The sequence below is a fragment of the Coturnix japonica genome, chromosome 3 (genome assembly GCF_054131305.1).
Source record: "Coturnix japonica strain WE chromosome 3, WE-NBRP24, whole genome shotgun sequence".
Taxonomy (NCBI): Eukaryota; Metazoa; Chordata; class Aves; order Galliformes; family Phasianidae; genus Coturnix; species Coturnix japonica.
In genome coordinates this window covers 4,387,501-4,414,672 of record NC_140665.1, presented here as the reverse complement: position 1 = coordinate 4,414,672, position 27,172 = coordinate 4,387,501, and the positions used below count along the sequence as shown (strand labels likewise).

General features: G+C 41.3%; 1 protein-coding gene across 1 annotated transcript in view; it reads left to right on the top strand.

Annotated features, from left to right (window-relative positions):
- LOC146761228 (uncharacterized) overlaps nucleotides 1–27,172 on the top strand; it is a 415,444-nt gene that overhangs the window by 259,338 nt on the left and 128,934 nt on the right. Inside the window, exons 7-8 of the mRNA XM_085540934.1 lie at nucleotides 19,643–19,821; nucleotides 22,381–22,611. The gene's annotated coding sequence lies outside the window, so the exon portion shown is untranslated. The remainder of the gene's footprint in view (nucleotides 1–19,642; nucleotides 19,822–22,380; nucleotides 22,612–27,172) is intronic.

The window sequence follows — 27,172 nt, the reverse complement described above, 5'->3', positions numbered from 1 at the left end:
TGCAGCATCGCTTGGTGCTTGCAGTACGTCTGTGCTGCCAAACTGTTCTGTCACTGAGATCTGCTGTTACAGTGAATGTAACTGTAGGTTTTCTTCTGCTCATGGGATTTCAGTCTCCTTTTTCTTTTTCTTTAGGGATTTATTTTATTTGTGTATTGAATCGTGTGCTTGTTTTCACTAGGGTATCTCGATTGATGGCATTAGGTTACTGCAGGTTTACATGAGTGCAGCTCTGAGCAGATTTTGCCTCCTGGCAGGTAGAAAACTTTTCTCCTTTCTTCTCATCTCTGAGTCTGTGTGTGCCTTTCTATCTCCTTCACAAACAGCAACTGTTAGGATCTGTAAATCCAACCAGTGAAAATGTGGCATGCGGGGAAAAGCAAGCGTGTTTACCCATCACTGCTCTAGAAAAAACATCTTCATTTCAGTCATTCAGAAAGCAAATCAAATAAAGAAAGAAAGCCTCTGATGAACTCTTCCCTTGCTTCCCTTCATCCAGCTCGTCTGATGCTGAAGTGAAATGCATTTTTACAAGTACAGTCAAGCCATAAATTGAACAATGAATATCTTGTCCGGTAAAGCTCAGATCCCAGCTGGGGTTTTCAGCAGCAGCTTGAGCAACATTTCTGAGGGGAAGACCTTTATGAAGGAGATTAAGGAGTGCCCGTATTCAGCAGGCACTGCTCTTTTCCCATAAGACTGGAGAAGTGATGTCTGTGCATGGGATCCTGCCAGCTCTTCCGCACACACAGGGCAGGCAGATTCATGCTTTTTAACCTCTCTTGCCCCAGGAGCTTGGGGGTAGGGCCTGTAGATTCCCCTCCATCTGCAGGGGTTGGAGAGGATCAGCAGAAGGAAACCAATGTGAATTTTTGAAGGTGCTTTTGTGTCTTGATCTTTTGTTTGTATCTTTAAAACCATAGTCCCTTCTGCTGGAATCCACGTGTATAGCTGTCTGCTGCTTGTGTCCCCTGTAAGGATCAATACAAGAGGAATTGGATTTTGTGCAGTATTCCCATCTAGGCTGTAACTTCATCCTCTTCTGCAGTCTTTAATAGTGCCAAGGTACAAAAGTACCCTTGCAGACCTGCTTTTGGAAGCTCTCTCTTCATGATTTGCTTTACACGTGCAGTAAGGTGAGTCAATTGTGTCAGCTATTCAGCAGCAGCAATATATGAGGCAATTGGAATATGCCACTCGAGTTGCCATTTTACTCATTTTCTTTGTTGTTCGTCCCTCTTTGTTGCTAAATAACTGGCATCTGCATCTGTACTGGTGGTCCTAAGAGGGCCCCAGGAAAAAAAAAGATGAATCCAGCTGAACGTTGCATACTAAAAAGAGCCCATTGCTGCCCATTTATTATTTTTTTAATTATTTTTTTTTTTAAATTCTGCTTGGATTCTCGCCAGCAGCTCAAAAGGAGGCGAGATTTGAGCTGTTGCTTTTTCTTTCTCAGTCGAGGGAATGCGTTTGACATTTAATAGGGGGTTTTTGTTGTTGTTATTGTTGAAAATTAAGAAAGGAGAGGCTCGCGATAACAGGTTCAAGGCTAAATTGGAGCTGTGATAGTTGAAACACTGTTTTTTTTTGTTCAGGTAGTTGTCATATTCCCTTTGGCAGTTACAAATCCATAACAGCAAGAGTCTTGGAACTGCCGTGGATTAAGGCTTGCATTTATGATGGTGTGGTAGCTGAAAATGCTATTCCTGCATTAGGGAGGGCCTGAGCTGAGCACCACCTTGTAACTCAGCTGATAGAGCTGACTTCAGAGCCTCAGCAAGAAGCTCAAGATCCAGATCCACAGCCCCACTACAATCTTGACTTTAAAGCAAGCTAGAGAAAGTAGCAACGAGAGGCTACCAAAAGGCAGAGGCTCTGCATCAGTTTTTCCTTTGTGCAAAGAAATCTCAAGATGATTCGTATTAATACTATCGTCCTGCAAGTTTGGAAGGGGGTAGCTCGTAAAATTCTGTGTTCTTTGTGACTTTTTTATTTAAGGACTAGAAATAACTAACCCGGGTTTCACTGCAGCAATATGCCAGCTAGAAGAGGGAAGACTTGCACACATTTCAGTCATGTATTCTCTACACAGACATACAGGTAATGTCACCCACATCTTGCCCTGGCTTCAGGACCGTGAGCTAATTTTATAACAATTGACGGTGACTTAAACTAATGTTGCTAGGGTGCTGTCAGTGATGCTGAATAAATAGGGAAGGACTTGAGGAGAGCAGCAAACAGCAGCTGTGATGACTTTTGTTCTGAAGCTACCTCTGCATGCCAGATTTTACCCTCCAGGCACAGCAGCAGAGCACGACTCCCACCTGTTATCTCTCACCATTGAGGCTTGCTTCTTTCTGTTTAAGTTAGGTTAAATATTTCCCCTTTTCCCAGGATTCAGAGCTCATCAGCCCAGCTGTAGCGCACAGTCTTGAAACACAAAACAGCTGGAGACATAATGTGAACAAAGTTCACCTTTTCTTGTTTACATTTGAAAGCTGCTGCACTGTTTATGGGATGATGCATTTGTTTAAATGAATGTCCAGCTATTATTGATTTTTCCTCTCCTTTTTCTCTCTCTCTCTCTCTCTTTTTTTATGGTTGTGTCACTAGTGTCATGCAGCCGAGATCTCTCGCTTTAGCACACCTGCACACATATTGACTGCAGAAAGAGTCAGGCCATGCTCTCCCACCAGTTGCTGAGGCAAAACCCAGGCATGGATTTATCAGAGAGACCCCATTGTGTCTGTCCTTCCTTTTGGCATCCTCACAGTTTTATAAGAGCACATTTACCCATGGCACAGTTCACCAAGAAGTCCTATTGGCATGTAACCCCTCTTCTTACCCTCATTCTCCTCTCCTTCTTGCCTCTTACATTTATTTTTAATAATGATCATAAAAGGGAGCTGTTTGAACCCAGAGGTATTGTAGGTTCAGTAGAGACACGTGGGATTTAACTTGCATTCTTCTGGGTGAGGTAAAATCCCATTGTGTAGGGTCCATCCTGTAGCAGAAGGAGAATGAAGTGCATCTGCTGGGCAGTTCAGGCTGTGTGAGATGTCCATTTCTTTGCAGAGGTGTGCTGCATTGTCATAATTGGTTCAGTTAGGTACTTTGGCACATGTAGAGATGGGAAAGAGCCCTCCCCACTGCTATTACAGAATAACTTACCTAGAACAAAAAGTTTCTTCCCAACTTCACAGAGAAAAGTTGGCTTGTGCCTTAAAACCTGGAGATTTACGTTCTTTAAAATGTGTGTGGTTTTTTTAAATCCTGTCTAATGTAACTATAGATGGTCTCCATAACCATATAAATCTCCCGTTATTGTTTGATTCCAGCCAAGACCTTGGCCTCAGTGATATCTGGTCGTAATGAGTTCCACTGAGTTACAGTGAAGCTAATTGTATTTGATATGGCTGCAGTACTCAGTGCAGGGAATAAACTCACTAGGCATGGAATTCACCTCCATCCAAAAGACTTAAATAGTATATTGTGTGGGTCCTGTGGACAAGCCAACATTTATTCTTAGCAAGCTAATTGTATGCATAACTTGTCTCCTAGTCTGTTTCCTCCTTTAAGGATGCATCCTGCTCTCCCAAGTGGCAAGCTGAGCAAATGAAGGTTGAAAATACTTGTTTAAGATACAGGCTGAAACTTCTCCAAGTGCTGAATTTAATCTGCAGGGAAAACTTCCCTCGAGAAACTTCTCTTAGCAAAGAGCGCGTTTGCGTGTTTGGTTTTCATTTTTGCTTTGTCATTTTTGCATGTCGCTTCTTGTCTGGGTTCCAGTCAAGCAGGAGCTGCCATAGATATAACTCTGGGAGATACCACTCCTGGGGAATTTTTTTGTTCCCTCTCTTTTAAAGAATCACAAAGGTTAAAGACTTGTAGCGTGACACTAAATCACTTATTCTGGTCTATCCTCAGATCATTAGAAGTTTGCACTTTTCTAAAGAAAATCTGATTTTTTTGTTGTTGTTTTTTTTTTTGTTTTGTTTTGTTTTTGTTTTTTTTCTAAAGAAACTTCCAATAAAAATAATAATAATAAAAACAAACCAAAAACCTTCCGGATTCTTTGAGGAGCAAACAAGATCACTTTTATCATCTCTGATCTTTCGCAGTCTAACCAATGAAATTGGTTTATGTGCCCTGGAATATGCCTGGTGTTGTCTTCCTGAGGGTTGTGTACATTGAAATCATGCCTATGTCCCCTCTGTCTCGTGGGATTCACATCTTGGAGAGTTTCAGGCGATCCTTCAAGGTGATATTTGGACTCCTGATAGTTTTTTCTGCTGGCCCAGGACTTGAATGCCATGAGACTATTAATTCTGTTTGTTGTTCCCTGACGTAGCTTATATTATTATTTTTTAAATAGGGCTAAAAACACCAGTGCCACATATTTGAAGCATAACTTCGACATACCTTTTGTTCCTCCTTGTTCCTTTCCTTTAGCTGTGAAAACATCAGATTCCTGTAAACATGACAAATCCAAGTTCCAATGAAGCCTGCAAAAGTCGTTGAAAGACCATCTTCTCCTCTTAGTTCTAGTCATGTAAATCTGGAATAACTAAATTCGCTTAATTTGAATTGCATGAGTTGACATAGGTGTGGCTGACACTGGAAGTTGGCTAGCAGTTCCTAGCGCTAGGAAATAATGAGGTCATACTTGCTTCTTGGTCCAAAGACAGCTTTGTCTTAATTCCAGGTGAAGCCGCACCAAAAAAATGATTCTGGTTTTTTTGCACCTGTAATGTAGTCTTAGTTAGTATGTGGAGCATAGAGATGTCATAATACTTAGAACAACAGCAGCAGGTTTAATCATTATTTCCTAATAATTTACTATTGGTGGGGGGGAAAGATTAAAAAAATCCCTTTTCCTTTTTGAATAAAAATAATGTTGTTAGACACATAAAAATGGACATCAAAATCTCTATAACTATTTCTGACAGTAATTTTCCGAGTCTATTTGACTATTTTATATAATATTTCTGAAGCATTTTCGTGTCAGATTTTCCTTCTCTCCTTGCCCCTCACTCAAAGTGGAGATTAAGTAGCTTTTGTAGGAAGAACCGTATTAATGAAACAAGTGTCAAATAAATTTAACAAAACAAGCGGGACTCAAGGAAACAAACTCCAGCCTTCTAGTATATGCTGTCTGTGCAGGCTTAAAAATCTCAAATCATCAGCAGTCATCAATCATTCTTGCGGCCAAAGGGCAAAGAAATGCACTGTGAGCTGGGCAACAGGGAGAGGATGGAGAGTAGCAAACCTTGGTGACCTTCCATTGAGCCTATGGCTGTGAGTGTCTGCATATGTGGGCATGTTGTTATGCAGTGCCAGAATGCAAGAGGTAAACACAGCCCAATGCTCATTCCATTTGTTTTTTGTTTAACTGTTCCTGTTCTTACAAAGAGGAGAACCCACTGCTTAAAGACGGAATGAGAACAGTGGGTCGTGTGGTTGGGGCAGCGTTGTTCTCTTTCATTTCTATGAAGGCCATTCGTGAAATTCTTTCCTGAAAGACTTAGGAAAACCGCTTGGAATCGCTGGATTGGATTTTCTGAAACGTGGCGAACTCATCGACAAAGTTATTTATTTTAATAGAACAATTTCTGTTTTGCTTTTCAAGAGAACTTAGAGCCTTGTCTTTTAATTTTTTTAGGAACACAACCCTGCAAGCATTTAGACCTTAACCCTTTCTGTCCTGCATTACTGCATACAGCTATTAGTGTATTAATTCCATTGCATCTGTTCTGAAAAGGGTTTGTACTATTTCTCCGACTTTGATGGCTAGAGATTAGAGATGTGTGCCTGCATTCCGCTGTCTTTGGATTTTTTAGTTTATTTGTTTGCTATTAATAGCCATTTCTTTATGAACTAGAACATAAACACGTAGACATTTTAAGACAGCTTAAATTATTTTAGTAAGCATACAAGAACTTCCTCAAATTAATTTGAGAAGTTGTGCATTCTGAGATATTTGTTGCATCAAATTTTATTTACTACTGATTCAAGGTAAAATAAATGATGATTTGTGAAGCACTGGGCTGGGCTGAGCATCCCCTTGTTTGGTTTGGGAACACAGAGTGACAAAATTACCTCATTTAACCCATTTCCTTATATCAAACATTTTTCATCGTCCTGCAGTATATTTGCAGCATGGCAACATAAGCTGAATAGCACTGGATTGGCACTACCTACATGGGTAGAGATGCTCTATTTGTAGCATTTCTAACTCTGCAACCCTTCATTGTGTCGCCAATGGTGTTTTCAGAATGACTTCAGTCCTCTGCCACTGAAGTTGGTGGAAACTTTAATACTGAAATAGGAGCAGGGTTTAGTGAGGGAGAACTTAGAAAGCTGAGAGCAGAACAGTGATGGTGGTGTGGTTTTTTGTTGTATTGTTTTTAAATAGACCGCACTGTCTAATGAAGTTCGGCAAATATTCTTATGAAGATGTGCAGTCACACCATTATGTAGCTTTTTTATACCATTTTAACCTTTTCTTAGAGTCAAATGCCAAAAATTATATCAAGTGTAATTCCTTTGCCAACATGGCAAAGTTAATTTAGCCTACCCTGCTCAGTGGTCCTCTCTTGGAGTCATAATATTTCTTCCACACTCTTTGGATCCAGAGTGCCAGATAGACTCTCTCTGGGAATAAATCAGGATTATGCAGAGAAAGTGACTGTTATTTATGGGGCTCGTTTTCACTGGTGGAGTGGTGGAAATGTATGTAGGCAGTGTGATGGGAATGGTGAGGCGGAGACCCTCGATCACAGGAGACATTTTCCTTTTGTCACTTCCCAGCCTGGCAGCTGAGGAAGAAAATCTAAGGGAAGCCCTGCTTTGTATCTGCAACTTCAGGCAGAAGCCAACCCGCTGGAGAAGGCAGGCAGGAGAGAATTTAGCTGCTAAAGTCAAAGAAATATTTCCTGATTAGGTGTGAACTGATTTTATTATATTCCCTAACGGCTTATAAGTTGACCAACTTTAGGTAACTTTTTATGAAGTACCAAAAGGCATTTATCTAGTGCCAGAACAGCTGCTGACAAATTTCAAGCTTTTATTACAAAGCACGAAGCGGTTAAGAGTTGGGAGAATATTTTTAAGCATTAGAGAAGCAAAGCAACGTGGAGAGCTGCGCGTTTATTTTTGAGATGTCTGTAGCTTCATTTCTCAGGGATTTTTTGTCGATGTGATGAGACGGCCAGATCACGGGGCACCTCTCAGCTTCCACCTCAGTGTTTTTCTAAATAGGTAAAATATACATAAACACCGTATCCTCAAAATACAAATTCAAAACAAAATCATGCCAGATGATCTGTATTAGAGCTCTAATAGAGTGTATTTTCTATGCTTCCAGAAACAGCAGGCAGCTAAATTCTGACTTACATGTGTAAGACCTTACCAAAAGGACCATAGGGGGTCAAACTCGATTCATTTTGGGTAACGTGAAGAGATAGAGCTTCTCGCTAGCAGTCCTGTGCAAAGCCAGCATCCCCAAATATACATTTGGAGCCTTGTGTATTTCTGAAGGGCCCCTGGCTTTGAGTCTAACTCCAGATCTTAGCAGCACATAAAGAGCAAGATCTGTGGTAAAATTAAGCAGGTTTGCAGTATGTCTCCCTCTTTATTTTCAGCCATGACTAGTTAATTTAATTTTGATGCTCCGGTTTTTAGGCGTGCGGATGAAGATGTCTTAAAGGAACAGGATTTCAAAAGTTTTCTGTAGTGGCTGCTCAATGGCCTTCTAAGATGTATTTGAGCTGAACACTGAAAAATCCAGGCTGCTAAAATCACTAACAACATAACTTGCAACAGCTGAGCTCTTCTGACCTGACTTCTTTTTCCCTGAGAACTGATTTGCTCTTAGAGAAATTAAACTTACCTGAACTCTCAAGTAACGTGATCTTTTCCTGTTTGTTTGGTTTTTTTGAGGGATGAAACCAAAATATGAGTATTTAAGGTGTTCTTGCCCAGGGTTTGTGAAGCTGTTGCTGCTCCTTCTTGCTGAAGCGGTCTCTGTTACACGAACTTCAATTTATAAACCAAACACATTCCCTTGATCAATAATCAGGATAATAGAATATTTTTAGGAACACTTAGAAAATGTAACTCAGTGTGACATGATTACTCATGCTCACTTAAAAAAAAAAAAGTCAATACTAGTTATCCGATTTTCTACAAACAAGAACGGTGAAGAAAGAGTGAAATTGCTTATAAAATTGCTTATAAAACATAGCTACAGTGCTGTCTTAATAGCTGTTTGGAAGATACAGACTTAAATATCACACAAATACATCTATCGACTCGATGCACTATCAAAGCTGTGTATCAGGAAACGTGCACAATAAATGACACAGCAGTTAAGTCTAGAACATGGTGGTGTAATTTGGATATTCTTCTGATAACTGATCATGGTGTGATGGATTCATAAGATACGAACTAAAACTACTCCTCCACAGATATGAATCTTGATCATCCTAGATAGAAAAAGAGAATGATTATTGAGTTGTGCTGATTCTGCTAAAGTGCTCCAGTTATATATTAAGGCAGTAAAACTCTATATGAAACATGGGAGGAATGTATTACTAGTTAATTACAACAGCAAGATATGCCATTGAAGGGATTATTACCATATTTTATGATGACCGTTTTATCACCTCCTTGTTTATACTTCAATTGGTAATGAACTTTTTTTTCCCTGAACTTCTGAATACTGAATATTTGAGTATTAACTGGTATTTGGTAGGAATAGTTCTTAATACAGGGAGTAGGAATATAAATGTGGAATGATAGATAGAAAGGGGAGAAAAAAAAAACTCCCAAATGTGTTCTGTGATGATACTCTGTGTTCACACATCAGCAGCAGTGTGGTTGGCCAGGTTTTGTTTTGCTGGTGGTGGAGGAGGTATGGAAAGCAATAGTGTGGTTTATAGCAGGAGGTGAATCCAGCCCTGACCAATGGGCCCTGTAAAGCTCTGGGATTTCCAGGCCGGCTTCGGCAGCACCTCTTCAAATGCGGATGGCTGAAAGATGATCACCTCTTCTTTTAAGTAGTTGGACAACTGCTTGATTGCTCCTTTCTATAGGAAAATAATCTCTTCATGGATGGCTATAAATGGCATCATTTTTCCTTTGGGTTCCCATTGCTCCCTCTGTATATATTTCACATCTGGACCGTAAGTGAAGCTTGCTCATTCCTCTGAAACATCTGTTATGTCGTGCTGCAGAGAAGGCCTACTTAGCTGCTACTTCTGCTGTGCACTGCAGAATGGTATTAGGTCTCTGTCTAGCAGCCCTCTGTAGCTACAGTAGCACAAGAAAATAGCTAATACTTCCTGCAAATAATAATAATAATAAAAGGGTTGCTTTGTTGCAACACTGCAATGCTTCTATTAAAAATTAACAATAATAATAATAAAGGCAAAGTCGATGCAAAAGCATAAAGAACTTTTGCTATGTAAAAATGGTGGGATGTCTCCAGTTAGAATGAGACTGTTGTTTTCTTCCTTAAATGGAAGTTTAAATACTGTCAGCCCAGTCACCCTGATTGTGAAGCCACTGGGAAAAAGGCCTGTGTGGAGACAGAGGGTAACGCAATGGAGTCTTCTGGAGAGATGAGAGCAGAAAGAGCTGTGTCTCATTGCTGGGGGTTCCTGTGCATACTGCTGTGTTACTCAGGGCCTCATGCCTAGGATTGCTCCTTCTCAGCTGGTTATTTTGTCAGCTTTGTAGAAGAAAGTGAACCAGAGCAGTTACTTCTGACCAGAACATGTGGATCAGAAGAACGTCTAGGAAGCTTTTAAGACTTTTTAGAGGATAAAAGGCAAATTTCTCCTGGTTTTTGTATCTCACTTGCAGTTTGCATTTAGATCTGTATGTGTATGTGCACATTGTTTTTTGTTTTGGTGCTGCCATCATACCATGGGCAAAGGATGGAGGTCTTGGATCTCACTGCTGCAACCCCGTGTGTGTGTGGATGGGTGGTTTCTGGCACCTCTTGGTTCCGCTTTCAGGACACCTGGACGAGTTATTGTTTATTTTTGTTTTTAATAGCAGACCGAAGCTGTAGAATACAAGGGAGATGCTCACATAAAGGAAAACCGACTGCATTTTACAAATACCAAAATTGTGCTATCAAAGCTTTAAATATTTATCAGCAAATGTCTGCCCATTGAGTACTTTGGTGTATTTAATTTTTTTTATTGTTATTGTCTGTCTGGACTTGGACTTATCTTATTGGCCAAAGATAAAAGTTGATTTGTATCGTAAATGCACAGCATGTGAAGCAGTGCTTAAGTTATTCTTGAGATTCAATTAATGAGGTAAGAAAAGGGCAGAGGGATGGGAGAAGGCTTTGCTAAGCTGCCTTTTACATTTCATACCGCGCCGAAAATGTAGCTGGTGTTGAAGTTGTTTTGTTTTTAAAGGTCTGCTCCATGTTAGCAGCACAAGAAGCAGCTGCCTAAAATAGGAAAATATTCAGAGGATGTTCTGGGCCTGTTTATGGAGCGCACAGCAGTGAGTGTGATTCCCAGGCTGCCGAGGGCAAGGGGAGCACAGAGCTGGCCGTGATAAGGGGTGGGTGATAACACGCTAATGCACTTTTCCTTTCCTGCAAAGTAGTAAGCCTGGGGAGCTGCAGACTGTTTGCGACACATGGTAATTTGTTGAAAATTACTGTTTGCAAAATAGAGAGGACCCGTTATGTTGGAAGAACTGACAAGGAAATAAACAGCTATTTTTGTTCCTGTTGGTCCAAAAAACAAAAACCCAACCCCATCACTCACGACCTTTGCAACAAGGCTATTATTTACCAAATCTAACTTATTTAAATGTGCCGCCTTTGATACTTAATAAATGCTGTAGTGTGGCTTTTCGTGGCTAATAAAACTTGGTTTACATTACACCCCTTGTCTGTTATGATTTGCCTCCTAGGGCTCACTTAGAGTGCATTAAGAAGCTGCACATGAGATGAGGGTGATTTGCTGCAAAACTTAAATAATTCATTTATGCACCAGTGCTCTCAGACAGTGTTTTTACAAATGCTATAATGAGACAAGCTGTGAAATGTTTTACATGGCAGAAATGAGGGCTGCTGCTCAAGTGAAGTCTTTCTGCGTAGATTTTATTCCTCTCAGTCTGCACAAGGACTTCCAAAGCGCTGTGCTGCTCACCTCCAAAGCACACTGTGAGGAGCACAGCCCTATCTCAGCAATAACGTTTTCTACTTCCAAGTGCTTTCACTGGAAAACCTGAAAGGAACAAGGGATACTTCGGTGCAGAGTGGAAACTACAGTTTGTTATTCAGCACAAAAGGCCCTTTTCTGACTGTGGTTATTTCTTATCCACTCTCTCTCTTCTCCTGCTTTCTGCAGCATACCTGGCATTTTCTTAATGGGCATGGAAGGAGTTGGAATGATCAAAGTTAAAATATACCTGAGTTGAGCCGCACTGTCAGTGTTGTTGACAACTCTCATGATGTTAGCTCTAAATTCTCACCCGCTGGAGTCAATTTCATTTGTGTAGCTTGTGACCTTCAGCACGCCCTCCACAAGCCGTGCTGATGCTTCTAAGAAGGTCCTGCACCTGCAGGCTCAGGAACCAGTTGCCCAGGCATATAAAATAGCTCTGTTATTTATGCTAAATGTGGAATAAACGTTTTTATTCTAGAAATTTGGCAGGAGAACTGCTGGAGGTTGGTGGAGCCGCTGTGACTTTGCCATCATTTTTGTAGGCGTATTAGGATGTAGCTGTTAACTACGAGATCAGATCTTATTTGTTCTGCAGGAAGAACAAATTACAGGAGAATTAAAACATAAACAAATTAGTCTTAAATTAGTAATTGGGTAAGAGTAATCTGTTTACAGTATGCGTCTGACTTTGCCAGGAAGAATATCCAGCCGTTTACATTTCCAGTGCACATCTCACCATTGACTTGGATATAAGATGAAATAGGTCAGGAACGCTGGGTATAACTGGAGTTGCTGGATGGAGATGGTTGGAAACTGGAACTCCATAGCTGAGTGTTAGTTGCACCCACTGTTAACACTCCCTTTCTTTTCCTTAGCCATAACTGATCAACATAATGTAAGCAATAAAATAGTTGCAATATCGTACAATGAGAAGTGGATTCTGAGGGCTTTTTAAGATTAAGACAAAATGCTCCATTTTTCATACATTTTTTAAGGTGTAAAGGGACATTCGAGCAAAAGATTCTAAAGCATTGTCCGACAGTTTGCATTTGCCCATTATGAAACCTTGCAGCACGAAAGGGTGATGACTACTAAGACAAAATGCTGAAGATAGAAAGAGGAAAGAAGATTTTGAAAACGAAGTGGGCTGTTACAAGGTGAGGTCCCTTTGAATTTGCCACTATTTCTTTTGAGTATTTTCTCCCCGCTTCTCAACCAGTTCTGAATCTGAGGAAATTACCATCTGTGCAGAGATATGGAGGAAATGAGCTAAATTTGTAGTGTAAACATTTCAAATGAGTATTTGCACAGTACAGTCTCTCAGCAATGCATTATCCTCTTTTACTTGATAATCAACACATATCCCTTATGAGTTGCTTTGAAAGAGGGGAGAATGACTCTCACTAAACTAATTATCCTCTCCTTTCTCCTGGGAAGAGAACTCTTTAAGCTCCCTTTTGTGAGCTGCTCTGTGTTTCGCAGTCATTCCACCTCTTGATCACTCCTCCTCCTTATTTCGCCTCAAAGTAGGTGCTCGGATGTAAGGGCATAGCACCAGCCCAGACAGCTCTGTGTAGGGACATCACTTGAATTTGTATCAGGTAGGACTGCTCAGACCAACCCAAAGCCTAGGAGAGATTTAGAGCAATTCACTTTCAGCTGAGGCATCATGCAGGACACAAGGTTGTGATGATATATAAGTATTTCTTGGCTTAGGACTGGGAGAACGACATGTTTCCATTAGCCTCAAGTCCTTTTGACTCAATTCAGTCTGTAACAACATGAGTCAACTGTTTTAGCTAAGCAGTGTTTCTAATTCACCCTTTTTCTAATAGGCACGCACTCATAACGCGAGCTTCCTACACCGATTAATCCGTGTTTCCTCCATATGGCTCATAGATTTCTATTTTCTTTTAATTCAGTGCGAGCTGCTGAATGGTAAAACGCAGCCGAGATCTCATTCTTGTGAAAAGGAGACCCCAGATGAAGTTGCCAGAGAGTTGCCAGGATTAGCATATCCTGGTTGGTTTGGGAAAGGAATTTTTCAGCCAGTCACTGTAATTTCAAGGGCTTGAATGAGGGCAGAGTCCTTCTGAGTTCCTGTGTGGGAGGCTCTGAGCTTTCCTGGGTAACCGTCTGAAGGCAGCTTCTGTAGAGGAAAGCTGGAGCAAACCTCACCGTAGCTGGTTCCCAAGGACAGAGGAACCTGAGAGTATTCAGCTGAGCTACTGTGCCTCAATGGGAGGGAGAAGGGCTGCGGATGTCAGAAGGGAGGGGAGGAAGCTGCTGGGGACAGTGTGTTTGCAATAGCAGAGGGCTTAGTAGGTTTGGGAGTTAATAATTGCTGTTTGTGAAGGGCAGGGATTTACAGTCTGTGCACAGAACAGAATGACTTGATTTACTTGTTTTAAGGTGCAATTAGGAGTGCTGGAGTGATACCAGCAAAGCTGTGCTGCTGCTCCCACCAGGCTGTCAGGATAACGCTGCAGGCCTGTTCATGTGCAGCCGCATGCTCGGGGAGCACGCAGACAAACAGGGCTGCTCAGATGCATGGTAAAGCACTGCAACAACATCTGACTTATTTCTCCTCCCTCACCAGCAGCCTCGATTTGAAAACACAGCAAAGCAAAACAGAAACGAACAAACAAACAAAAAAACCCCAAAACAACAATGGCGCAAAAACACCTTTTCCTTTAATTACCAATGAAAACTTAACGCTGCCTTTCTTCTCCTCCTTCCAACAGGGAGAATGTTAATTCCCAGAATGCACTTTATACAAATTAATGGCCTTTCCCCCTTCCAAACATAATTCTTTACAGAAGAATCAACTTATCTCCAAGCAAACCAAGGTGAACAAATATATATATTTATATAAAATAATTAAATTGCTTTTTTTTTTCTTATTATAAGAGTTTGTTTGGTTTGTTAAGCCAGGCTGGAATATTTATGCCCTTCCTCTTAGGGAAGGTCAGCAGATACATACTCAATTACCTATTTGTGTGCGTTAAATCAAATGACTCTATATTCAATATTTTGTTTTTTAATTTTGCCTGAGCAGGAAGCTGGAAATCCAAATTAATGACTCTTCCCCAGTGACATAAATTCTGCGAGGTGTTTGTAGCTCGCTTGCCTTGTTAAAGTGCTCCGACGTGATTGATAACCGTTGTCCTCTCCGACAGCGAAGCTGCACAGCAGTGGCAAGTAGAGCAGCAAGCATGCAGAGAACTTGCACTAGGTTCAAAATCTGAGATGTTTTCATTAATTTTACTTCCAGGTTTTGAGGAATGGTGTTTTTTAAATGTGCTGGTAGCCCTCCTTGTCTTCTAACAGCTGCTGTTAGGCACGTCAATACACCAAAGTGTAGCCGAGCAAGAGAAAGCAAAGCTTGTTTCTGTAGTGTATGGGGGCAGTGAAGTGCATTTGTTTGAGCAAAGAATTGCCGTGTGCAGGGACTGTCTTGTGCCAGCTTTGCAGTGGTTATACAGCATAGGTAGCTTAACTTCCAAAGGGATCCTACAAAAGGGATTCCCCTGTGGATGATCTACCAGATCATCCCCATTGTTTTCCTCTTTTTGTGTTTACCTGGGCACTGACTGATTGGATCCTGAACCTGTGCAGCCAGGAGACAGTATCGTGGCCGTAACAAACATCTTGTATTGGTTTGCACTGGCATTTAAGTTTGTTATCCTCAAGCAGTGATTGAACCTGTGAAGCAGAAAATGTTTCAAGACAAGACAACTAACAGATCAATGTGGGCAAGAAAAGGTGTGAATGCTCTTGGAAAGGCAGGAGATAATTTTTTGGCTTGGTTTTAATCCTTACTCTTTTGCCCTTTGTCTGGTGTTGGGATGGAGAATGGATTTGTCTGCTGTGGGCTAACATTTGTCAGACTTATGTTGCTGGTAAGGGAAAGCATGCCAAGCATTGTTAGGATCTCTCCTGTAGTATCGGATTTCAGTCCCTCCAAGGTTGGTCAAAATATAGGAGCTTAACCAGAGTTATAGGTGTTATCTGCAGTATGTCCTGAGGAAGGTATAAGTGAAAGGAGGATGGATCATATCTATGTAGCCCTTTTCAAATGAATAAACATCAGATAAAAATTGCATTGATCTAGAAATCCACATGAAAATTGGAAGAAAGGCCTGACGTATTTGATCTTGAAACAATGAACGTGCAATACTTCAAAAACTGGCTCTTGCCAGAGCTTTGAAATATGAGTCCAGATCAAGGTTAAAATTGACAAATGACCCTTACAAAGGGCTGAAGTAAATGAGTAGTGCCAGTGACCTGCGGATGTTGATGTGGGTAGAATCCCAGCGGAGGCTCTTGTTGTGCAGCACGGACCTCTCTAATCAATGTATCATTACTGCTAGTTTCTATTTTCTCTTTAGGCAGGAGCAAAATGTAAATGGAAGTAAAAGAGCCGTATGCATTGCTATTTCCATACTCCTTGTGCTATGAACTAATTTTCCCCCATAGGCTATTAGTGTCTTTGAGTAAGTATCTAGTTCCGTTCGATAAACACAGTGCATCTGAAGTTAAAGTGGCTACTAGTAACTAAAGTGACAGCTACTCAACCTCCAGCAACAAAAAGGAGCTTGTTAAACCTGAAGATGTCACATCATTTTCATAGCTGCATTTCTGAGCTCTGGGAGACTGGAGCACTGTATTTTCTAGGCAGAAACAGGTAGTCAACTAGGGTGTTTATTCATTGAAGGTCAGGCTTTTGTATTATGAAACTTCTAGCAGATGTGATAAGCAGTAAATTGCAGATCTATCACCTTTTCTCTCTCTCTCTCTCTCTCTCTCTCTCTCTCTCTCTCTCTCTTTTTCCCCTCCCAGTGAGTGTGTGTGTGAAATCAGCAGAATACTGCCTGTGTTTGATTTATGGCCCACTTTTGACCAACTCTTATCAGGTTCCCACAAGCCTTTTCTGATGCAGCTCATGTCTGAACGACAATAGACAACCAGTGCCATTATGCTCCAAAATCCCTCTCTGCATTCTAGACACCTAAGATTACATCTGGGCTATTGATTTATTACTCGCCCTTCCCCCCCCCCTTTTTTTCCCCCCACAGGGACCAGTTTGTTCAGCCCGAACAAGATAGACTATTATTAAACTGTGCAAACTACTCCATGTGAACTTGGTAAAGAAATAATCATTTGCAACCACCTTTTTAACCACCCAGGTTCATAAAGAAACGTAGGTGTTGAAATATTAAGACTATTTATATATGGGTCCCACCATTCGTGTTTGTTCAGATTATATATAATTTATATACACAAAATGAGCCCCAACAGGCATTCTGTTGTGTTGGACATTATAGGTGTATTGCCTAAAGCACCGCCGAATTACCACCCAAAGTACAAAACCCAAATTATTACAAATCTACGTTGGAGAAATACCTCCTGTAACACCAACTGTATCTGTGGCAGGGAGGTTTTATGACACCTTTTAGAGCCTTAGAAATTTATATGTTCTACCAGTAGGCTTTTTTCCCCCCTTTTTTGGGGAGGCAGAGGAAGCTGTAAATTTTACAGTGCATAGGATTTTTATATCTCCTAAAAATGTACTGTGCAGGATTCACATTTAATATCCCTCAGCTGTAGTCATCTCCGTGTTTAAGTCGCTAAGTGAAAAGGTACAGGCTGAGCTGAGTTAAAACGATGACTTTTCTTCTTTCTTCCCTCCCTCTCCTCGTCCCCCTGCTTTCCCTCCCACTAGCACATACCTCATCCTTGTGTCTTCCTTTGGTTGAAATAACATTACAAAAGCTGATTCACTGATTCAGGGTTCATGTGTGAGCACCTCTGGCCAGCTTTCAGGAAACTCTGAGCAGCAGGCAGCACAGCAAGGTCTGCAGGTGTTCTGAGAAAAGCCCAGGGCATGGCAGGGAGCAAACACCATAGGAGGGCTTTCAGAGCTGTGTGTCACCTACCATGGCTGTGGGACAGAACTGCCTATCTCAGCTAAGCCTCCTGTGCCTTATACCCAACCTCAAAGGGTTTGTTTTAATCTACCTGCTGTTCAACGCATTGTGTTTAAACATCTATCAGTGCTTGAGCACTGTTACCCCTTGCTCTCTTAGGTTGTTTAAGTGATGCACGTGTGCACAAAGTATCGTGCACAGGCTGTGCTTTAAGGATTTCCTTTCCCTGCTGTCGTTTACTGCAGATAATTTTTAGGCATTTCTTATTCTCTTGAGGATCAAAACTCTCAATCATCAAAGAGCCAGATAATGCCAACATCAAATGGGAAAACAGAACTTGTATCATTTATGACTAGGCATCACTTCTACGTGTTGTCATTTCCTCATCTCTACAAATAGAACAGCCCTCAAAGACAAAACGTATTTTCAACTGAACTTTTAAAATTATTCTGTGATTCCTTTATGTGGGCTTCTCTTTTTGTTCCACCTGCTGGGGTCTGGGTCCTGCCAGATCCATATCTGTTCCAGCAGAGCAGCTATAGGCCAGGTCAGATGTTCATACGCATTTGAACTGTTGTAATATTTCTATTTGAAGAATGCTTGTCTGAGCAGTACCTACCGCTGAGGTGGTTTAGACAGCAAAGAGGATTGCTCCTGTGAAAACCAGTCCCTCTCAATGAGAATCTAGAAGAGTATCTTAAGTATTAGGATGTGAAAAGGACTGGTGTAATGTACCAGTAAATGCACTGTAAAGCCCAATTCTGGATGCAAGAGACTAGCTTGCATGAATGCTGCCTGCCATCATCTAGTATTGCAGTTTCCTTGCTGTTATTATTAAACTCCATATTTTTATAAATTTTTGGATAACCAATGTGTTGAATGTCCTGTGGAATAACTGTCCTGATCTCCCTACATTGTGCTGCAGCCACACTGAATAAACTACAGCAATGTAAACTAACCAGGAATGATTTAAGTCTCAAATAAGCTGACATCCACTTATGTGACAGTCACTTGCTGTTTGGAGCATGTCCTTCCAGGTCTCTCCGGCCTACGTTACAATTGTTTAGTTTCCATCTGGGTGTTGCCTGTAAAATCAGTTGTGGAAGCGTGCTTTGGTAAGCCAGATTTAGAGTTTTCTGGCTTCATGGAGGATGTTTCCTCTGCCATGGAAACTCCTGCTTTCCCTTATTGCAGTTGACTTGAAATTGTGATTTATTTGTCTGCAGGCATTTCCTGGTTTCTCTTGGTTTTGGAGTAGAAACTTACTTTCTTGTAGTTCCTGCTCTCTTTTACCCTGTAATACAGTCGTTGGCCGGCACAGGCATTGGCTTGCATAATGCGACTTCAGATAAAGGTCATAAATGGTCTTATTTGGAAATTAATTCAAATAAGAAGGAGAACGAGCCAAATCCAAGCATCTACTGGGCATGTTAATAATGTCATTTGTTTACAGAGTACAAGATCACTGCTGGAGGACATCCTGAATCACTGGTTGTTGCCCTTAGTGCTTGCCCTTGGGTGTCCCTGTTGTGGGGGAAGCGAGTCCAAAGGTCAGAAAGGCTCTACACAACCATCACTGCCTGCAGACAGCTATTCATCTCCTAGAAATCCAGGCTGATATTTCTGAAAGATCATTGCTTGGATTCTGGTGCCTTAAAAATACATGGAATTCACTTCATTCCATGGCCTGGTTCCAGTGCAGTCATTGGCAATGGGGCCGGGAGGAATCAGTGCTGTGGTTCTCCAACACACACCAGGAGAAAGAAGGCTGTTGGAATGTCAGAGGCATATTTCCAGAAGCCTTCATATTTGTTGTAGTACCTCTTTTAAGTGCACAAAAAAGGGTGTGAAAAGACACAGGCAAAATATAACCTTTATGAAACAGCATTTGCTGTGCAGGCCGACTGGGCCTGAATAGCTCCACACAGAACGTATGCTGGGTATAGAAGGTAGCAGGTAAAAGAGCAGACAGATTGGGAGCCAGATTGACAGCCAAGCTGAAAAGTAAGCAGATGCCCCTTCCTAAACATTTTATCAGGAACAAACTAAAACAAGAAAAGCAAACAGAAAAACCCCGTCAAAATGAGATCTTTCTGTCAGAAGGATGAGTAGCAAAGAACATGCATCTCGTGACTCTTTCAACCAGCAAGTATCAGCAGCAATTAATTGCCTTGTGAAAGACATTGAATCTATAAAGGGAATTGTAAATCCTCACATTTTTTTCACAGACTAACATTGTTTCTGGGCAGTTGAGCAATATGGGTGATGCATGGAAGAAGCTGCCCTTCTGGGCTTAGCAGCAGGTAGACAAAAGGTGTCTTACACCAGTTCGGGCACACTTTTGGCTTAAGAGACCACATCTAACTTATTACAGAGGATAAACAGCAGGGAATATTCAAACACTACGCAGAGGTCTCCAGGGTGTAGCTATGGATAGCTGGTGGTATTTATGCTCCGTTTTGTATGCTTGTCAACTGCACTTTGTGTCAGACTGTTCTTTCTTTCACACAGGTTGTCCTCAGGAAAGGAATGAAAAGGAGCGAGCATTGTCTCAGCTACCGTAAAGTGTTACGTTTTGGTATAAATCATCACTCTGAAGTTCATTAACCTTAACACAGCTCAGCCTTTGTGTCATCTGTTGAGCCACAGCCTTTCAGATGAGTCATTAGCTGGATGCTGAATTTGTGGGGGTAAGCTAATTGTTGCATACAATGAATGTTGTGCCATTTCTCCTTCTACCCTCTGCTCATTGGATTGAAAGTGCCTTTGTTGGACCAAGAATGTGTTATAAGAGAATCAGGGATGTGACATCCTTAAGAAAGGGGAGGATGGACTCCAGAGGAGAAGCCCATTGAGCCATGTTAGCAAGGGTGCCAGCAAGAATGCCATCCTCGATTCTCTCTATTCTTCTATTGGTGTGCAAGTATGAGGTGGTGCTGCTGTGGCAAAGGAAAACATGTAGCTGAGGAATATTCCCAAAGCTAGCACATACCTGCCTGCTGGACCATAGAGATGCATGGGCTGGGGCCTGAAAGCAAGTACTGGGGAACTTGGAGCAAGTGGGGAGGTCTCAGTGCTGACAGCAGAGCTCAGCTTCTGTCCCCAGCAGCCTCCTTAGCACACAAAATGCTTTGCCAATGTCTTACCCAGCCCAGACATCACAGAGTGGATTGCTTTTAGGGAAGGATGTAAAGTAGGAGGATGGAGCCACTGACCTTGTGGGTTTTTGCTGGGAACTTGTCCGGTGCCTGGGGGCTGGCATGACACAGAAAGTGCTTGTTGGAGTGTTTGACAAATGGGCAAGGAGACTGGCACTGTGTGTGGAGCGGAGGCAGGGGTCGATGTAGCGTGTATGAGATGAAAGATGAGGACAGGGCTAGGTCAGGAAGAACATTGTATCTTGGGCGGTTGTCTTTTCCACTGTCCATATTTCACATAATCAGTTATTCTGTCTCCTCCAGCAAATCAAAGGCATTTGTAATTCACACTTTTAAACATCACTGTCCATTTCTGCAGCTTCATAGATTAAAAAATACCTGCACATGCCCAGACACAGATATAATAGGAAAAAAAAACCAAAAAGATCCATCTATATCTTCTGGTCATCATTCTTTTTGCTGCGTGAAGCTCACCCCTCAACAGAAATCATCTACCTCCAGCTGATCTTACTTCTCAACCAAGGTCTGAAAGTCTGTCACCTCCCGTCATGATCTGTCTTACAAACATCACACACGGTGTTAACCTACTTATTAGAAAGATTTGTTGCAAGTTGCTGCTTTTTTTCTTTTTTCTTTTTTTCCTTTCCTTTTTTTTTTTTTTTTTTTTAAACCAGTTAATACAATGGGGGTGAATTGTCTTATAGGTTGAGGGCACAGTCTGGGTCTTAATTTATCCCAGTAATCTGCCCAGTGTGCGCTCAGGAATCCTGCAGACTGCATGAAAAGTGCTTGAGTCAGACCCTTCTATGCTCAAGACTCAATAAGGGCATGAGCTGATCTAAACACATCTATCTTCTCTGTGCCAGGGGGGTGGGTGGGTGGGGAATAAGAAAATCAATGCTGTCTCTGGCTGAATTTCTAGTTCTGTTTCACGAGGCTGTTATTTGGCTCGTCTCCTTACCTCTAGATATTACGGAATAGCTATGCTGCATTCCCTCTGCATCATATAGCCTGGATTTTTCTCAGAGAAAACAGGCTTGGTCTTTTCCTTTGGCTTCTAATTTGTTGTGTTCTTCACCCTCCCTTGCTGGGCTGTCACAGACTGGCCCTCCTGATGCCCAGGTCTGGCTGCTCTGATGTCTCCCTCTCCAGGGTTCGAAGTGGGCAAAGCAGATAAATGCCGTTCCAGTGCACAAGACCTACCATATTCTTGGACCCAAGGGAAAAAAAAAAAGCTCAACAAAACAGACTTTGTTAGTTTGTATAAGGTCTTTAAAGGAAGAAAGAAAGATTACCTGTTAAAAATCAGTTTCATTTGCTTGAGCAAGAAGTTTTGTATATCTAAGTTTTTTAAATGCTCACTGTCAGAAGTGAGAGATGACCCACAGGTTGTTGACCATGTTAAGGTTCTTGTAGCATATTAAAACCTGAATTCAAAAAATGCTTATAGCCTGAAAATTGTGCTTGAGCTTATATAACACTTCTGAATATTTCTACATATCATTCCCTCCCTGTTTTAAACAAATTCTTACTGCCTGTCCTTCATTTTTGGAAAACTCTTCCTGTTTTCTGCCACCAAACTCTTCCAACAAAGCTAATGAAAATGCTTGGAAATTTATCATAGGAATGGTAGTGATTTGCTGTGCTCAAAGTCTGCAGAGTGCAAACCCACTAGTAAAGAGCAGAGTTCTGGAAACCCAAAACAGTTAGGGGGGGATTTTTTTGAAACTCTCAAGTAAAAGCCATGCTCCTCCATATTTGTTCATCATAGTCATTTATCTCTTTGGCTGATTAATGAATCAGCTGCATTGACAACTTCTCCATTAACTTGTTTGTCTTCAGTCCTTGAGTGAGTGAGGGGCCCACAAGGAGGACATCTATGCTATCCTCAGCTACATCACTGGGAACGAGGCTGGGGCCATAGTAATGTTTGAAAGGTTTTCTTCTAGCTGTAGAACAAATGTTTTCCCACACCTGTAGCACGGTCAAACGATGTGAAGGAAACATTACAGTACTCCTGTCTATTTATCTGTGTTTTCATAAGGTCACCCATCACCATTGTGCCTAAGCGACTTTCTTCTTTCTTTTAAGGATCCTGGTCAGGCGTTGAAAATAAGAAAAAGAGAGGAAAAGAACCACAAAGAAAGAGGCATACAAAAAGTTTTAAAAAGCTATATATATATATACCGAGCTGGAGGTGAACCCAAACACTCAGAGGTAATTTGCCTTGAGGAACAAGAGCCCTTGAGACCTATGTGTGGACTTTGGAAAAAAGAATCTGTGAACAATAGTAAAGGATATGAACGTGCCATCCTCTGACAGGTATGTAAACCTTAAGATTAAAATAACAGCTTCAAAAATCCTTCTGTCAGAGTGAGTTTTCTTTAGCTAGTGTGGGTTTCAGAGGAGCTATCACAAAGATGATATATATCAAAAGTGGAGACAGCAAAGGAAAATTCCATGTGAAACTTCTAAACAGGTCTGTTCTTGAAGCATATATCTCTGCAGCCTGACAAGATTGTTGTGACGTTAGCATTGTGTTATATAAAATCAGGTAACTGTGGATTAGAACTGGTGGATTTTTGAAATATTCTGCTTGAGTTGAATCACCTCAAAACTAAATTTCCTATTTTAAGAGAGCAGTGAAGGAAGAGTCACAAAATTTGGGCACAAAATGCGATATGTACATCTATGTCTTTGAGTATCGATTAGTTGTTTTGATTTGAACATATTTTCGCCAGTTCTAGCAATCCCAGATCTCCTTTATTTCCCAAAGTAACAGGGAAGAATTCCTTGGTGCACTTCTAAGATTTCATCTTTGTTTAGTAGCTTATTTCCATCCTGTCATGCTTTTTTTTGTTGTTTTCCTGTTGGTTTATATTTGTGTTGGTTTATATTTGTGTTGTTTTCCTGTTGGTTTATATTTCCTGTACCAAGGAGAAGATGGTTGGGGATTTAGGTCACACATCTGCTATCCCATCTCTTTGTGGAGGGTTCCTGTGTGCGTGATGCTCTGAAAACTATGTCATGGAATTAGCTTTGTTCTTTAGTGGCATCTGCCTGTAGTCATGGTACTGCCTATGTGAAAGCGGTTTGGAGGGTGAGGATAGCCAAGGGTCCTCACCTCTATCCATCTCTGTTGTCGGAACCATCCCCCTTAACGAGATGTCTGTGGATAGTGGTGATAGTAAGGAGCTGTGTATCTTGCTCTGGTTTATTTCCCCAGTTTGATTAAATATAAATGCCTCTGAATATCAACTGTTTATATGCTAATGACATCCCTTCAACAAACACGAGCCATTAGCCAAACCCCTTGCATACTGTAAAGAAGTAAGCAAATGCCTGACTGTGGAAAGCAGGCTTGATGTACATACAAGGAGTGAAATTATTCAGCATGTGCTCCTTGGTACTTCTTTAAACTGCAGTTTCCTCCTCCTAGAGATCCTCATTGAGGTTTACAGATGACCACACGTAATGATGTGGTTTCTTGTCACCAGTAATAGCTTTGCGAGGCAGCATTATGTGGTGCAAGACATTATTACTTGGTAAGTGAGATTTTAGTGACCTAGTTACCCCAAAAGCTAATTGCTGACTGGTATATATCACCACACCTTCCCGCTACACAGTGGACTTCAGAGAACTTTTAGCCCCTGTCAAGCCCTGTTGTGTTCAGATCTAAGACCTGCTGGAGTTGGTGGCTGGCTTACCTTGTGATGGGGAATGACCTATAAGGTTGTACCCTCAAAAGCATCTCATGAACTTTGGCGTTTGCTTTGACAAATGCCATGCCCCACCAGTTCAACGAGTTGCTTAGATCTATGACTGGTTTAGAAAGATGTGAGTCACTGCACTGACTTCAACATGACTCACATCCTTCACCGGCGCCTGGTGCGCTGCTGCTCTTGCTTGGCCCTTTTGCTCCAGCCAGCTGCTGAGAAGGTCTGTCGGCGGTTCCAGGTGTTTATAAAGGCAAATGGGTTATGATGATGGATTTTGTTATGGCTGCCTGCTTGGAAAGTTTGACCCCAAATAACGACCCCAAATATTGGGATCTCTTAGTGCTTTTCTGCTTTGTTATTCCACCAAGAATGCCTTATGTAAAGCCATTAATTCAAAGTGAAGAACCTTTCCAGAAATGCATCACTCACCCCCTGCCCTGATTCTCATCCCAGATAGGAGCAGTATGATTATTTTTTTCTTCTAATTGTTATTACCTTGTTTCACTTTGTATGTACCCCCTCTATGCAATGAACAAATTACCTTAGTGGTCTATTAGGCCAGTATTGCCTATTTGACCCTCCATATGTGAAATTGTACCAGAAAATCATAGAAATCAGAGACAGAAAATTTCTGCATTAGATCATTCCATCCATCCCTTTGCTGACACAGATTTTTCCCCATACAGTAGATTCTCTAGCACTTTGTCCAATCTAGCTGTAAGTAGATTAAATACGGTACTTTCTCACTGTCCTGTCAGGAACTGCTGGAGAGGCTCGGAGGTAATTGACACTGGCACCCTTTGAAGGTGTGTTGTGGACCTTAGCACACTTGTCATTCGTAGCCAAACACGGTGCCTTCCACAAGCCATCACGAACACGTAGCAGTGTTATTGTGGGGCTATAATTCTTTCAGACCCATCGTACAGCCTGTGCTGAATGCTTACTGCTAAGATGGAACAAAAGAAATGAAAATGTGGTTTTGGTTTCTTTTTGGCAGACAGTGTACATAGGGTTAATTCTTTTGAGCAGCCCAGAGGTGAAATACTAAGGTAAAGGCCTCCGGAATATTTTGTTGATGAAAACTGGTGGTACTGAGATATGATATGCTTGTCTTCACATGAGGCCTTTTCTTAGATAAAGAGGTATGTTTTATATGGTTCAATTAATAACAACATTCAAAAATACCAACTGTCTTCTCTCATGACATGGAAAGCAGATTCAGGCAAACAGTGAGTGCTTTTGAAGAAGGCTGCTGCTGATATACATATTTAAGCAACGGGGAAACCTGGGACGGCCTTGGTGTGAAGTCAGGGTTAAGCTGCTGGACCTCTTGTATGCACTCAAATTGGTGAGCTGCTCTATCTCTCCCAAAATATCATGAGACTGCAGTGAGGAAGAAGGCAGGAGTGTTAGCCAGCCTCCTGGTTTCAATGGTTTCCTTCTCCTCCTCTTGTCGGCAGAACCCTGACTTCTAATTCTCCCAACCACAGACTTAAGTACAATTTTGCATTTAGATCTCTGTCATGACTCATTTCTGTAGCTCTACAGATAGGGGAATACGGTCTCTCAGCGTATCCTTTTTAGCTGCTACTTCTACTGAGCTCGTATTGATGGTTCTTGACGCAGAGATTATTCATAGCACTCTCACTGGTTGCCATTACTGCCTCTGAGTTCACAAATCCCAAACTGGGATTGCATCGTGTAGCCCGGCATTCCTTGGATGGTTAGCACCACATTAAAATGTCATTTTAAGCAATTAATATTTTATTTATAAATACTTATAAATATTTATTATAAACGAGCCTTTAAACAGCAGCTTATGAGAAAACAATCTATTACATTTGTATTAAAACATGTTCAAATGTTTAATTATAAGAGAGAATATTCAGCTGAACTACAAAGAAGAAGTGCATAGCAGTGCCCTGCTGTTGCCCAGATCAGGTCAGGCTGACACATGCAGCTGAGAACTTGGATTTAGCTGTGTTCCATGATAAATCCAAGAAAACAAACTGTGGTGATTTAAGGCCCCACTAAATTCTCCACGTTCTTGTCTTGCTTGGGCAGTGTTCCTGTTTGACTCTCTGGGTCACACGCTGTTCTTGAGTTCTCTGCAGCTCCTGTGGCCACAGAGAGGTTTTGCTGGGTTCCAAAGGTGAGCTGTTGTTCCTACTGGAAAGCCCTGTACAGTCAGTGGCATTTGTCCTTCTGACTCCATCACATCCGTGAGTCTGGCCCCAGAGGGATCCTCGCTTTGCTGATCCTATCAGAAGGTGTACATCTCTGGTTGGTGGGGATCCTCCCCTTCTTCTTATCACATTCTGCTTGAAGTGTTTTTCTTCACTTTTTTCCTTAATGTCCTTCTGGGAATGTACAGAGGCACAGCCTTCTCAGTCTGTTCCCTTGAAACTTACTTTGCATACTTCAGAAGGATGGATTTGGCTGAGATTCACCCCTTCACAATAGGGAGCTGAAAACAGGGAAGTGTATAAAATACTCAAAATCATCATCAAGGCTCTGGTAGCTTTTTTATATCTTTACCTCAAACCAGAATGACCAGACGTCTCTGATTAACTATCCTACAGAAGCATTTAAATTCAGCAATTTTTTATAGTTATTAACAACTCCCGTTGATGATATTATTTTTCACTGGGAAGAAAAATGGTTATTGCTCACATTGACCTTCAGTAAATCTTGTCACCCGGCCCATACCCTAGTCTCGAAATATAATTAAAGCACTCTGTTTGGATAATAGCGACTTACAAAAGTGTAGGAACTGGTATTTAGATTTTCTCTTCTTATTGCTCTTAAGTTTGATACAAAGAGAGAGGCAGCACAACTGTACTACCTTGAATGGCTGTGACTGATTTATTTCTGTCTAGGAGCATTGTAGTTTACAAAATCAAATAGATATTTTCTCTATCTCTACATACATATATATTCACACATAGGAGTACCTCAGTGTTTGATTGGCCCTTTATTTCTTTTTCACCATGGCTATTTTAAATTCAGCCCACAGCATAAGCACTTTCAGAAGACCAAAGCAGTTGTTTTTACCCCACATGGAAAAAAAAAAATAAAAAAAGAAGTGACTAAACAAATAAATAAAAATCAGGTCCGCATCCATATATTTCTGAGAACTGCTGTTCATAATGTTTTGTGTTGTT